Source organism: Poromitra crassiceps (genome assembly GCF_964638095.1).
Source record: "Poromitra crassiceps genome assembly, chromosome: 3".
Classification (NCBI taxonomy): domain Eukaryota; kingdom Metazoa; phylum Chordata; class Actinopteri; order Beryciformes; family Melamphaidae; genus Poromitra; species Poromitra crassiceps.
In genome coordinates this window covers 5,309,424-5,321,507 of record NC_139625.1, presented here as the reverse complement: position 1 = coordinate 5,321,507, position 12,084 = coordinate 5,309,424, and the positions used below count along the sequence as shown (strand labels likewise).

The 12,084-nt window shown below is 42.1% G+C and overlaps 1 protein-coding gene across 5 annotated transcripts in view; it reads left to right on the top strand.

Moving 5' to 3' along the window:
- The window catches only part of LOC310772608 (protein NLRC3-like), a 153,051-nt gene that overhangs the window by 115,633 nt on the left and 25,334 nt on the right, over nucleotides 1-12,084 (top strand). The window lies entirely within an intron of this gene.

The window sequence follows — 12,084 nt, the reverse complement described above, 5'->3', positions numbered from 1 at the left end:
TACATAACTACTAACTCTACAAACTAACTCTTTTAGATAGAGAAAGCACACATTCTATTAGTTCTTTTGAGATATTGTGTGTTCACAAAATCTTAGCAGAAAAGAATCCTCGGGTCTTGAAAGATGAGCCAGAATCCTCAAAAAAACCCTCTGGCAGAAGCTAACTACAGTAAAAAAAAAACGTCTGGCAGTGAATGTGTTAAGAATGTTTCGGGAAATGAAAATGTAGCCTATTTAAATAGAATTATCAACAATAACAATCAAGGAAGTTACATGCTTGTAGGCTAGAGAAGAAGAAGAAGCGCGTATGCACGCACATGTTGTGTTGAACCAACCAACAACCAATACGAATTGTTTAATCTGGCAATAAAGAAATGTGAACTTGACATGCTATTTTAATAGCCTACTCAAAAATGCACCTCCCACTATACAGCAAAGAGAGGAGTCAATGTTTATTGATATATGCCATTCAGATCAGAATAATTAGTCTAGTCATTAAGTTTGCTGATAATATTTCTATCATGTTAAGTCTGTGTCATGTTAACTGGTGTATTCAGAGCAAATAGGGAGATATAGAGCATTATCATCATGCTATATATCTCCCTCTTTGCTCTGAATAAGTGAGAAAAGGAGAAAATACTGAATAATTACATCACAACAGTATCCTAATGTTAATTTAAAATGAGATATTCCTCTAAATATGGCAAAAAAATGTAAAAAAAAACGTCCAAATTTTTTTCGGCGGGGCCCGCACTCCCTTCCTCCCAGCACCCCCTGCTTAAAATGACTTCCAGCGGCCCTGATTCACACCTGCTCGTTTGGAGCAGTTGTTTCAAACTGGGAGCGTTTCCCCCTAAAGATCGGTTTGTTTTTGCACATGTAAACACAGCAATCACACTCAGATGTGGGACAAAACAAGCAGGGTCCACTGCGTGAAAGACCCCAGAACCAAGAGATGTTTTTTTACGAACTCTGCAAGAATTAGGCGCATATCCAGAGATTTTTTTGTATATACTTCATGTCAGGTCAAATACTGACCCATATTTGCCTCATATAGTATACTGTGTCCAGATACATCTAATGTTGACATACACAACACACTAAATAAATTATCCAAATATGCCCTCATGGCTCATGCCATATATTGGAAATATGTGGACTCAGTATTTGGCTATAATATGAACACATCTGGTGCATGTCTTTATGTTGCTGTCATTGAAGAAAATATTGTGAAATATGGTGTACAGATACAACACAAACTGATATCTTGACTCTGATATTTCACTGATATGACTCATGTGTGGAGCATTACATTACATTACATTACGTCATTTGGCAGACGCTTTTATCCAAAGCGACTTACAATAACACATTTTTGTCAGCAATAGAGCAATCAACTATGCAACACAGTCTATGACAACTACAACTTCTGAAGGAACAGTGGTACAAGTTTAGTTAATTTTTTTTTTTTTTAAAGAGAGAAAGAAGTTAGTTCAAGAAGGGAAGCATATCAAGGGTATGATTTGTTGGTATGGGTGTGCTCTGTGTCTGGGGAAATACTCAGTATTTGTGGTGGTCAAATAAATGTCCAGGTACATCATGTGTATATCCCACAATATCCAAATATGACCTCATGACAAATATAAAGATATATGTTCTCGGTATTTTACAACCAAGTCTGCTGCATATTAGCAGTATTTTCCTCATTTAATTTTATAGAATGGAGCACAGCTACAGCCTAGTGATATTTTGAATTTGATATTCAATTGATTCATAGACAAAAAAAAAGGTGTTTCGACATGTTCTCACTCTTGGCAAATACTGCCATTCAGACCCTGCTGTCACTTTTCAATGCACAGGTACTCACAAATGTTTTTCCACCTCATCTCCTGTGTACATCTGTTAAAGCTTTTTAGTATGCTTGACACCAATTGTGAACAAAGTTAACTAATGAAAATGTCAATAAAAGGCAACAGTAACACACTTTCAAGACATCCAAATTTAATATCAAAGAAAAAATAATTGTACATGAACATTATCACATTTTATGAACACATCTTAGAAATCTATTATTTGCCAGTCCTTGTAAGCTTATCAGACATCAAAGATCAAATGTTCAACCACTTATTTTGACTTTTCAAAAGAATAAGCTTAAAAAGATTCAACTTATACTTCATTTGGTTTGAGTTTCTCATCAGATCAGACAGCAGAATTGTGGGTTGTTATACCCAAATTATCCCATTTCACCACAATCATGGCTTCTTATACTTCAAATTCAAGGACTCTCGTCAATTCCAGGACCCAAACAGCATAGTTTGAGACATGGATCAAGGTATTACTACAATACGGAGCATTTTTTTAATGAGAACTAGCAGGTTTTACAGAAGCTCACAGACAGACAACAATTAGCTGTGTTCTGTGAGCGAATATAAGAGCTAGCGAATATAAGAAGTTCCGGTGAGATTTTTCAAAGTAAAAGAACGATTCTGCACAATTATAGAGCAGACAGGGGCGATTGAAAAATCATTATTTTCCACATTAAACTAATAAACTAAGCATTTAAATGAAGCTATACAATACAAATGATGTTTCTGTATGACAATAACTGTTTCAATAACATTGAGAACGTTCTTCTCAGTATCTTAATAGATAAAAGCTATTCACTAGAGTGCATAGCCTTTACAAATTGGACATTGGACAGCTTTGTGTTCAAAGTGGGAGCTTGCCAAACATATGCACACGCTCGGGTAGACCCCCTCTATCACATCACACTGTCAGCTAACCTCGGGAGGACTAAAAAAAAACATGGCAGGCCGTCAAACCCACCCAGAGGTCACTCATATTGTCATTTCTGTACAAATATTGGAGACTGTACACCCCTGTGTTGAAAGTGGCAGCACAAACGATATATGCACGCGCTCGGGTAGACCTCCTCTATCACATCACGATCTCAGCTAACCTTGGTAGGAGTAAAAAAAACATGAGAGGCCGTCAACCCACCCAGAGGTCACTCATATTGTCATTTCTGTACAAATATTGCGACACTGTACACCCCTGTGTCGAAAGTGGCAGCACAAACGATATATGCACGCACTCAGGTAGACCTCCTCTATCACATCACGCTCTCAGCTAACCACGGGAGGAGTAAAAAAAAACATGAGAGGCCGTCAACCCACCCAGAGGTCACTCATATTGTCATTTCTGTACAAATATTGGACACTGTACACCCTGTGTCGAAAGTGGCAGCACAAACGATATATGCACACGCTCGGGTAGACCTCCTCTATCACATCATGCTCTCAGCTAACCACGGGAGGAGTAAAAAAAAACATGAGAGGCCGTCAACCCACCCAGAGGTCACTCATATTGTCATTTCTGTACAAATATTGGACACTGTACACCCTGTGTCGAAAGTGGCAGCACAAACGATATATGCACACGCTCGGGTAGACCTCCTCTATCACATCATGCTCTCAGCTAACCTCGGGAGGAGTCAGTTTTTCAGATTGGATGGATCATTTTCGGATTGGATGTTCATCATTCAAAATAAATGGTGAGAATGTATGTTGAAAAAGGTGTATTTTGTACATCGTACATTGCCTATGTATATGCACCAACACTTGAGCAGCATGTATTTGTACATCTTGTGGAGTCCCAACTGTGTTCCAGCAAACCCTGCAACACAATGGCTGTCTCGTTCCAATATAATCTAAGAACGGGGACTAGGTTTTATAGAATACCTTAATTTTACACTTTGATCTGTAAGTTAAATACTCCATAGGTATTATATAAAAAATATGAGAAACGGTCTGTACAGCAATTGCATACGTCGGGCGAATCAATCAATCAATCAATGGCTCGCGCTTGTTGCCCGACGCTCGTATGATGAGGAGATTAATCAAAATGCTTACCATAAATAAAGCCACATGGGAGCCAAGAATGAGTGCGGAGTGGGAGAGATTAAGATGCGTAGCCTATTGCTGGAGATTCAAGTTGTGCACTGTCTGCACTGACACTGTCGCACTTATTACTGTTAGCTAACGCTACGTTGTTTTTTCATCAAGGCAATGTCCAGAAGATATGGGGTCATGACTGTCTGCAAATGTAGATAGATAGGCTATTAGGAGCATGCATGCATCTTGTCTGTTTCAATAACGAAAGCGTCCTTACCGAGAACGACGTGCCGACCAATTAAATATTCTTGCTGCGAAATCAGCCTCTTAATGACAACACTGGAATAAATATGTTCGACTATAGAGGCTATAAAGAATAGACTATAGAGAAATAAATTGATTTGATAGAAGGAATACAGTCGAGTGCAGGGACAAAGCCGTTTGGTAGCGGGTTGATGCTCAAAACACTGTCGATCCAACCACTCGTTCAGGCATTTCTGTGTATTGTGACAGCCACGCACTGCACAATGTGTTCCAGAATAACCCATTGTTAATAATGTCTGCTAACGTTAGTGTAGCTGATGTTAGCGATCATTGTAAAAAGTTTGGATATTTCGGCTGCTGCCTTCTGATGTGCTCGCTGCTGTGGACGCAATGTGGACTTAACTGGAAGCCGGGGACATATAAGGCTGCTATGGCGCCGCCCTAGGCCAGCGCGGGGAAACTTGTCTAATAGACAAGTACAAACTTAGCCGCCGCTAAGCCTTCTGGGAAATATCCGATGAAGGGAGGGGAGGGGTGGCTGGGAAGAGTCAGCTGTGGAGCCCTGAGGATGTTGTACACGCTGTTCTCCGTGTCCACTTGTTGCTGACGGTGGTAATAGAGGAGCATTATATTTTGCTGCAAGAGCCCTAACAGGCTCAGTAGCTGCTGTAGCACGAACGCTAGTGCACTGTAAGCCAAAATGTTTGCTGGCTGAGAGAGGCGTCATCGGTTCAGGAAAGATGCGTATGGGTTGTAAACACGGAAATGCAAGGGTGGCGTCTTCAGATTTATTGACTCTGGGACCCGGTTTAAAAAATTAGCGTATTCTCCCAGAACGTATACTCCCAGAACGTATACTCCCAGAACGTATACTCCCAGAACGCTGGTTTCGTCTGGACGAAACGTCTATACGAGAAAAAACTTTAGCGGATACACCTAAACTCGTCTCCGTGTGGGCATGGCCTTAGTGTAATTATACATGCCATAACAACTTTTGTTACACTCACCCCCCTAGAATTACAATAACATCTGCATTGTACCAAAATGTACCTGTGTCATACTCAGGTATAGAAATCACAAAAGCACAGAAACAGGCAGGCTTAATAGCTCTGCCAAATCGCACGGCCCTCATCCCCGCCAGAGGCCGGGCTGGGACTAACATTAACATGGGGAGAGTGTGACACAGTGGAGGGGTGGGATGTAGGGGATGGGACTAACATTAACATGGGGAGAGTGTGACACAGGGGAGAGGTGGGATGTAGGGGATGGGACTAACATTAACATGGGGAGAGTGTGACACAGGGGAGGGGTGGGATGTAGGGGATGGGACTAACATTAACATGGGGAGAGTGTGACACAGGGGAGGGGTGGGATGTAGGGGATGGGACTAACATTAACATGGGGAGAGTGTGACACAGGGGAGGGGTGGGATGTAGGGGATGGGACTAACATTAACATGGGGAGAGTGTGACACAGGGGAGAGGTGGGATGTAGGGGATGGAACAGAGGGAGAAGCAGCAGCAGGGATGGCCATAGGTGGAGGACGGGTCTGCAGCAAAAGCACAGTCTTTAGCAGCTTGGCGTAATCTTGTTACAAACTGCTGCACAGTCTCTCCCAGTTTCTGTGTTATCTGGTAGAAAGCTTGGCGGGCGATCGCAGGGTTTACTTGCGGTACGAAGTAGGCATTCAGTGCTGCGACCGCTGCACCATAATCTGCTGCCCCTCCTGTGTTCGGCAGGGTTGAGAAAACATCCTGGAAAATACAGCTCCAGCCGCGCTGGAACTATTATTAAGTAGGGGGTGCTGTAAGGAATGGAATCTCGACGCTGAGAAAATGTGATGTTTTTCGGACTTTTATCCATATTTAGAAGAATATTTAATTTTAAATGAACATTAGGTTACTGTTGTGATGTCATTATTCAGTATCTTCTCCTTTTCTCATTCACTTTCATGTAACCACCTGTACCCTATACTATGAAGCTATCTTAACAGACCCGCGATCTGTCACTTTGATCTGGTTTGACTGAACAGGATCAAAGCTATCTAGTTTAACGATACTACGACGCTGGTTTTCTACTCGATAACTGAAGCTGGCTTTATCTGGGATCTGCCTGTGCACGCGCACGTTTTTCGCTCCTGCACAGGCGCGCGTCCATGCGAAAGAGGTGCGCTAGCCAATCACATTATGAACAGCTGAGTTGATCCACGCCCACACCCATTTCCACACCCATTTCCTCGTTCAATGAAAGCCAGTGTGATCAGAGTTTTAGCGGATATGTCAGAATGAAAATCCGCGTTGGATATAGTCTGCTGAAGGACTGCTAAAGCTGCCGCTTGTATTCACATCAGTCATTTGATTTACTTTGATCAGCGATTTCTGTCTCCTACAGCAGCTTTGTGCGAGTGTAATGTAAATGTGTAATCTCAGTCTATAAATTTCCACAATCTGTAAGCCTATTTAGACCATAGATTTAGAAACGCATGCTCAATGAATAATGATCTCTATCACTCATTATGTGTGTGGTTGCACTGATCGAATAATTCATATATAAAATAATGATAATGCTGCTTTTGACTAGATAAGGGAGGTTCGATGTATCGCGGAGCCAGTATAGCCCCCCCCCCCCCCTTTTTTTTTTTTTTTTTTTTTTTTTTTAGTATGGCTGTGAACGTGACTGTGTGTATGTCTGTATGCATTGGTAGGTGTGTTTATATACTTTACATGGTGATGGGAGCTAATAAGGCGAGTAAGGTTAATTATGTGGGGTGTGTATGCACCTATGCATGCATACTGATATGGGTGTGTGGGAGCTCCCTTTGCTTTGTTTATTATGGTGGTTATTTTATTTTAATTTATCTGCTTAAACTGTTGGTCTCCCCTATTCTACTTTAGTCTATTTTTGTTTTATGGAACTAGAGTGCACAACATGGTACCCCTTAATATCCATTCTTTGGCCACTAGGTTACAGACATTAATGCTGTAAAAAAATATTTTATATATGGTGAGGGTGCTGCCTCCTTGTGGGCAGTCATAGGGCTCTCAAGAGTTGAGTTAGTTGTCCGAGTAGGACTTATCAGGAACGATGAGGAGTATTGTTTCTCCTCACTTTTCTTTGTTCAGTTTTGTATTATGTGTCTATGTTTACGTTTTGGGATTTCTTTGTCTTGGGAAGGATTGCTATGGGGATGTGAAGGTCGACATTACTTTTTTCGAAGCGCTACTGTATACTTGTTATGGGACTAGACATGAATAACCTCACTATTGTTTCTGTTAATGCCAGGGGTCTTAATATTCCTCATAAAAGAGCTACCATTTTAGAATTTTTCCGTAAAAATAAGGTTGATTTTGCACTGATACAGGAATCGCATTTATTACACAAAGACTCTGGCCGTCTCGCAAATAAGCTTTACCACTCCATAGCTTTTTCTGCAGCCGCCACAAAGACTAAAGGAGTGATGGTGGTTTGCAAACGCAGTTTGAAATTTGATTTACTTGGCTCCTGGGCTGACTCGGAGGGACGAATTGCGATTGCCAAGATCCGCTTAGATGGAAATAATGTGGCACTGATTTCTGCCTATGCGCCGAATAATTTTGATTCTGGATTCTATAACCTTTTGACTAAAACCCTACTGGAGCTAACAGGTTTTTGTTTGATTTTGGGTGCAGACTTTAACGCAGTGTGGGACAGTAACATCGATAGGTCGGGAGAAGCGGAGAGCGGGGACCAGCGTCTTGCAAGTGGGGCATTGCGACAGTTGGCTACACAGATGGGGGTGATTGATCTCTGGCGTCTGATGAATCCGTCTGTTAAGGATTACTCGTTTTTTTCGGCTCGACACAAATCTTTTTCTAGAATAGATTTTCTTTTTGCGTCCAAAAACCTATTTCAAAATGTACATAACACTGTTTACATCCCAGTTGCCTGGTCTGACCACAAACCTGTTTGTTGTTCTGCCTCCATAAAGCCGGCACCGTCTAGAGCCCCTAGGTGGCGTTTCAATTCCTCGCTACTCGAAGACGAATCATTTAAAATACAATTTGAAGCTAATTTCCGTGAGTTTCTGGACTTCAATCAGGGTTCAGTTACCGACCCGAGGATTCTATGGAACGCAGTGAAAGGTTTTGTGAGAAGCAATACCACCCTGTTTGCCTCAAACCGAAATAAAGCACGAGCGGCTAAACTGGAGGCGTTAGAGTCGGAATATTCTGCCTTAGATGCCACTCTCCAACATAATTACAGTGATGCAGTTTTCCTTCTGAAGGAAACTGTTGGAAAAGAGATCAATGCCCTCCTCAAACGCCGTTCGGAATTCCTCATGCACAGAACCAGACAGAAATATTATTTCCATGCTGCAAGACCCAGTCATCTGCTGGCCCTGAGACTACGAACCAGCGAGCATTTTTCTGACATTTTCGGCATTAAATCAAAGCAGGGTGCTGTCTTGACGGATCCTAAGGATGTAAACTCAATGTTTAGATCTTTTTACGAGGAACTGTACAGTTCTGAGACCGTCCATGACAAAGCTGTGTATGATAGATATTTAACTAACATCCAAATGGAGCGTCTTCCTGAGAGCGAGGCTGAACCATTAGATGCACCTATTACAATGAGGGAGATTGAGGAGGCTTTAAGGGACATGAGCAAGGGTAAATCACCAGGTCTGGATGGAATTCCGCCGGAATTTTATCTCACCTTTTGGCCCTTGTTCGGTCCCCTGATCTATGATATGATTCAGTTCTCAGTGAAGGAGGGCTCATTCTCTAGAGACGTTAACATTGCTTTGATCTCCTTGCTGTTGAAGAAGGGAAAGGACCCATGGGAATGCTCTAGTTATAGACCTCTGTCGTTATTGAATGCCGATGTAAAGATCTATGCTAAGATGCTGGCTCGGCGTCTTCAGGGCCATATGACAAAGCTGGTGCATTGTGACCAGACGGGCTTCATAAGATCCAGACTAGCATCTGATAATGTAAGGAGGCTACTACATGTTATAGATGGCTCTTGTGGGCTGAATTCCCCTACTGCAGTGCTTTCACTGGACGCGATGAAAGCCTTCGATAGGCTGGAATGGCCCTTTCTGTGGTCTGTGCTTGAGAGAATGGGTTTTGGCGCATCCTTTATTGATATGGTCAGAGTGCTGTATGCTAATCCTACGGCTATGGTGCTTACGGGTAAGACCTGCTCCCCCCTCTTTGCCATCGCCAGAGGGTCCAGACAGGGCTGTCCTTTGAGCCCTCTGTTGTTTGCTCTCTCCCTCGAACCTCTTGCACAAACTATTCGCCAGTCTCCACTGCTGTCTCCGATATCAATCAATGAAACCCATCATCATATTTCGTTATATGCTGATGACCTGTTACTTTTTGTTGGTAATGCAACGAAGGACTTACCCCGGATACTCGTTATCTTTGATAAATTTGGCGATTTATCGGGATTCAAAATTAACTGGCAGAAGTCGGCTTTGCTACCGTTGAACAAAGCCATGGCTCGTGCAACTGTCCCTCCAGTTATTCCAGTTGTTAAACATTTTACTTACCTGGGTGTTGAAATTTTTCCTTCAATTCAATCTATAGCAAGACATAACTTTGATGATACTCTAAAAAAAATTATTTCAGATTTAGCCAGATGGTCTTCCTTACCCAACTCTCTGCGCAGCCGAGTCTCAATAATTAAGATGAATATCCTCCCGAGGGTCAACTTTTTTAGCTCCATGCTTCCTCTTCCTCCTCCAAAACAATACTGGAGCAAACTGCAATCGGCTGTTACCAAATTTGTATGGCAGGACAAGCGTCCGCGAATCAAACTTTCCACCATGCAGCGAGAGAGGTCAGCAGGGGGTTTATCTCTTCCAAACTTTAAATTCTATTATTGGGCTTTCACACTTAGGCCCCTCCTAACCTGGTTTGATCCCAACACACTGGTGTCTTGGCGTGCCCTGGAGGAGAGCCTTATACGTCCATACTCGCTACAGGATCTGCTGTTTTCCAATGTTCCGTTAGCGCATGTCAGGAGGTCGTTTGGCCCTTTAGTAACACAGTTACTTTCGGTTTGGAGGGCGGTGGAGAAGATCTGTGGGATTTCCTTTGCGTGGCACCCATGTACGCCAATTTTTGACAACCTTAAGTTGCTGATAGGTGGCCAGCCTATACATTTTTCTAGCTGGAAGCAGAGAGGGATAAGTACCCTGGAGGATATTTATGGAGACGAGGGGCTGCACTCTTTTGAAGACTTGTGTAAGTTTTTTAATTTGCCCCGCTCTTCCTTTTTTTTTTTATCTACAACTGAGATCCGTTTTGAAGACTTGCGGAGTAACATTTCCTCTTATACCCCATTCATTACAAACACTTCTGGGTAGCACTTCTGGTACTAGGGGGTTGGTGTCTAAACTTTATTGGTTTATCTCACAACATGCTTATAGACCTCTGGCATTAGATACACTGTGGAGAGCTGATATTCCTGACCTCAATGTTAGTTTTGATTGGAATGAAGTTTGGTTTAATATTCTGTTGGCCTCAAGAAACCCGGATCATCAGCAGATCCACTACAACTTTGTACACAGAACGTATATGACACCGAGGAAGCTGTGCTTAATGAAGATTATCCCTGACTCCAATTGTAAACTATGCTCCACAGACACTGTAGGCACTTTCTTCCATATGATTTGGGGATGTCCCCCAGTGTTTGAGTTCTGGGAGATGGTTGCTCGCAACCTATCGGTATTATTTGAGATTGAAGTGCCTTCATCACCTGTAATGTTCTTACTTAATGATATATCTACCCTCGGCTTGTCTCCACTTAGAAAACGTGCTTTACTGGCTGGGTTCACGGCAGGGAAAAAATTGGTGGCCACGCGGTGGAAACCGCCTCACACCCTTTCCTTTAGAGTATGGGTTCTGATGTATCTAGACATTGTATATCTGGAACTGTCTACGGCCCGGGTTCATGGGGCCAAAGAGCTCACTTTAGAAATGTGGAGTAGTTTTTCACAAAACCTTAAAGATCTCCTGAAGTAAGTCACCTATCTACTATGCATAGAGTTTACAAATTCCCAAGGGGTGGGTGGGAGGGGGGGTGGGTGGGTATTTTAATTTATTTTGTTTGTTTTTGTTTTATTTTAATTTATCCTAATTTATTTCTGTATTACTGTTTGTCTTGGCTGTTTTTGTCCTTTGTTCTGTGGTGTATGTTTTTGTTTTATCGTGCATTATCTTTATTTCTTTAAATATGTCGTTATTGAATGTATGTAGCATTATGTCTTGATAGACATTACGGATTATTGTTTCATTATTGTTTCATGCTATATCTTCAATAAAAAAATTTGATCACAAAAAAATAAAATAATGATAATGCTGATGCCTAATAGGCTATAAAAGAGAAAACTGCTGAAATGAATTGAGACGATGCAGGCATAGTTTTCATTGATAAAAACTAGCCTATTTTTGCTCATATATTGGCATACAGCAACAGGACACAGTTCCAGCTGAAACATGCAAGAGTAGCCTGCATATTTAGTATTTGGGCTATCCCATATTTATCCCATATCTATATTATATGTATAGGCTTTTCTGGCATGTAGGAGAATATCACCCTCACTCCATTTGAGGCTCCATGTATGATATGCGCTGCGTGATTAATGATCATATTTCTCCACGCATCGTTCAGCTGTTAAAGGGATAGTTCGGTTTGTTTGAAGTTGGGTCCTATCAGCTAGTCACAGACACATACACTAACGTAATTCGGTACAGTGGTCTGGAAGCGAGGCGCAGTGTCTAACGAGATCCGGCACCCAGAGGAGCAGCCTCGCGCAGCCTCACCAGCATTTTCTCTCGCAGTACTGGGGGTCAACAACTAAAACGTAATTTAGCCACCAAAAAACAACGCCCACCTAAACAAATCGATATCAGTGTACATGCACGCTCTATTTGAG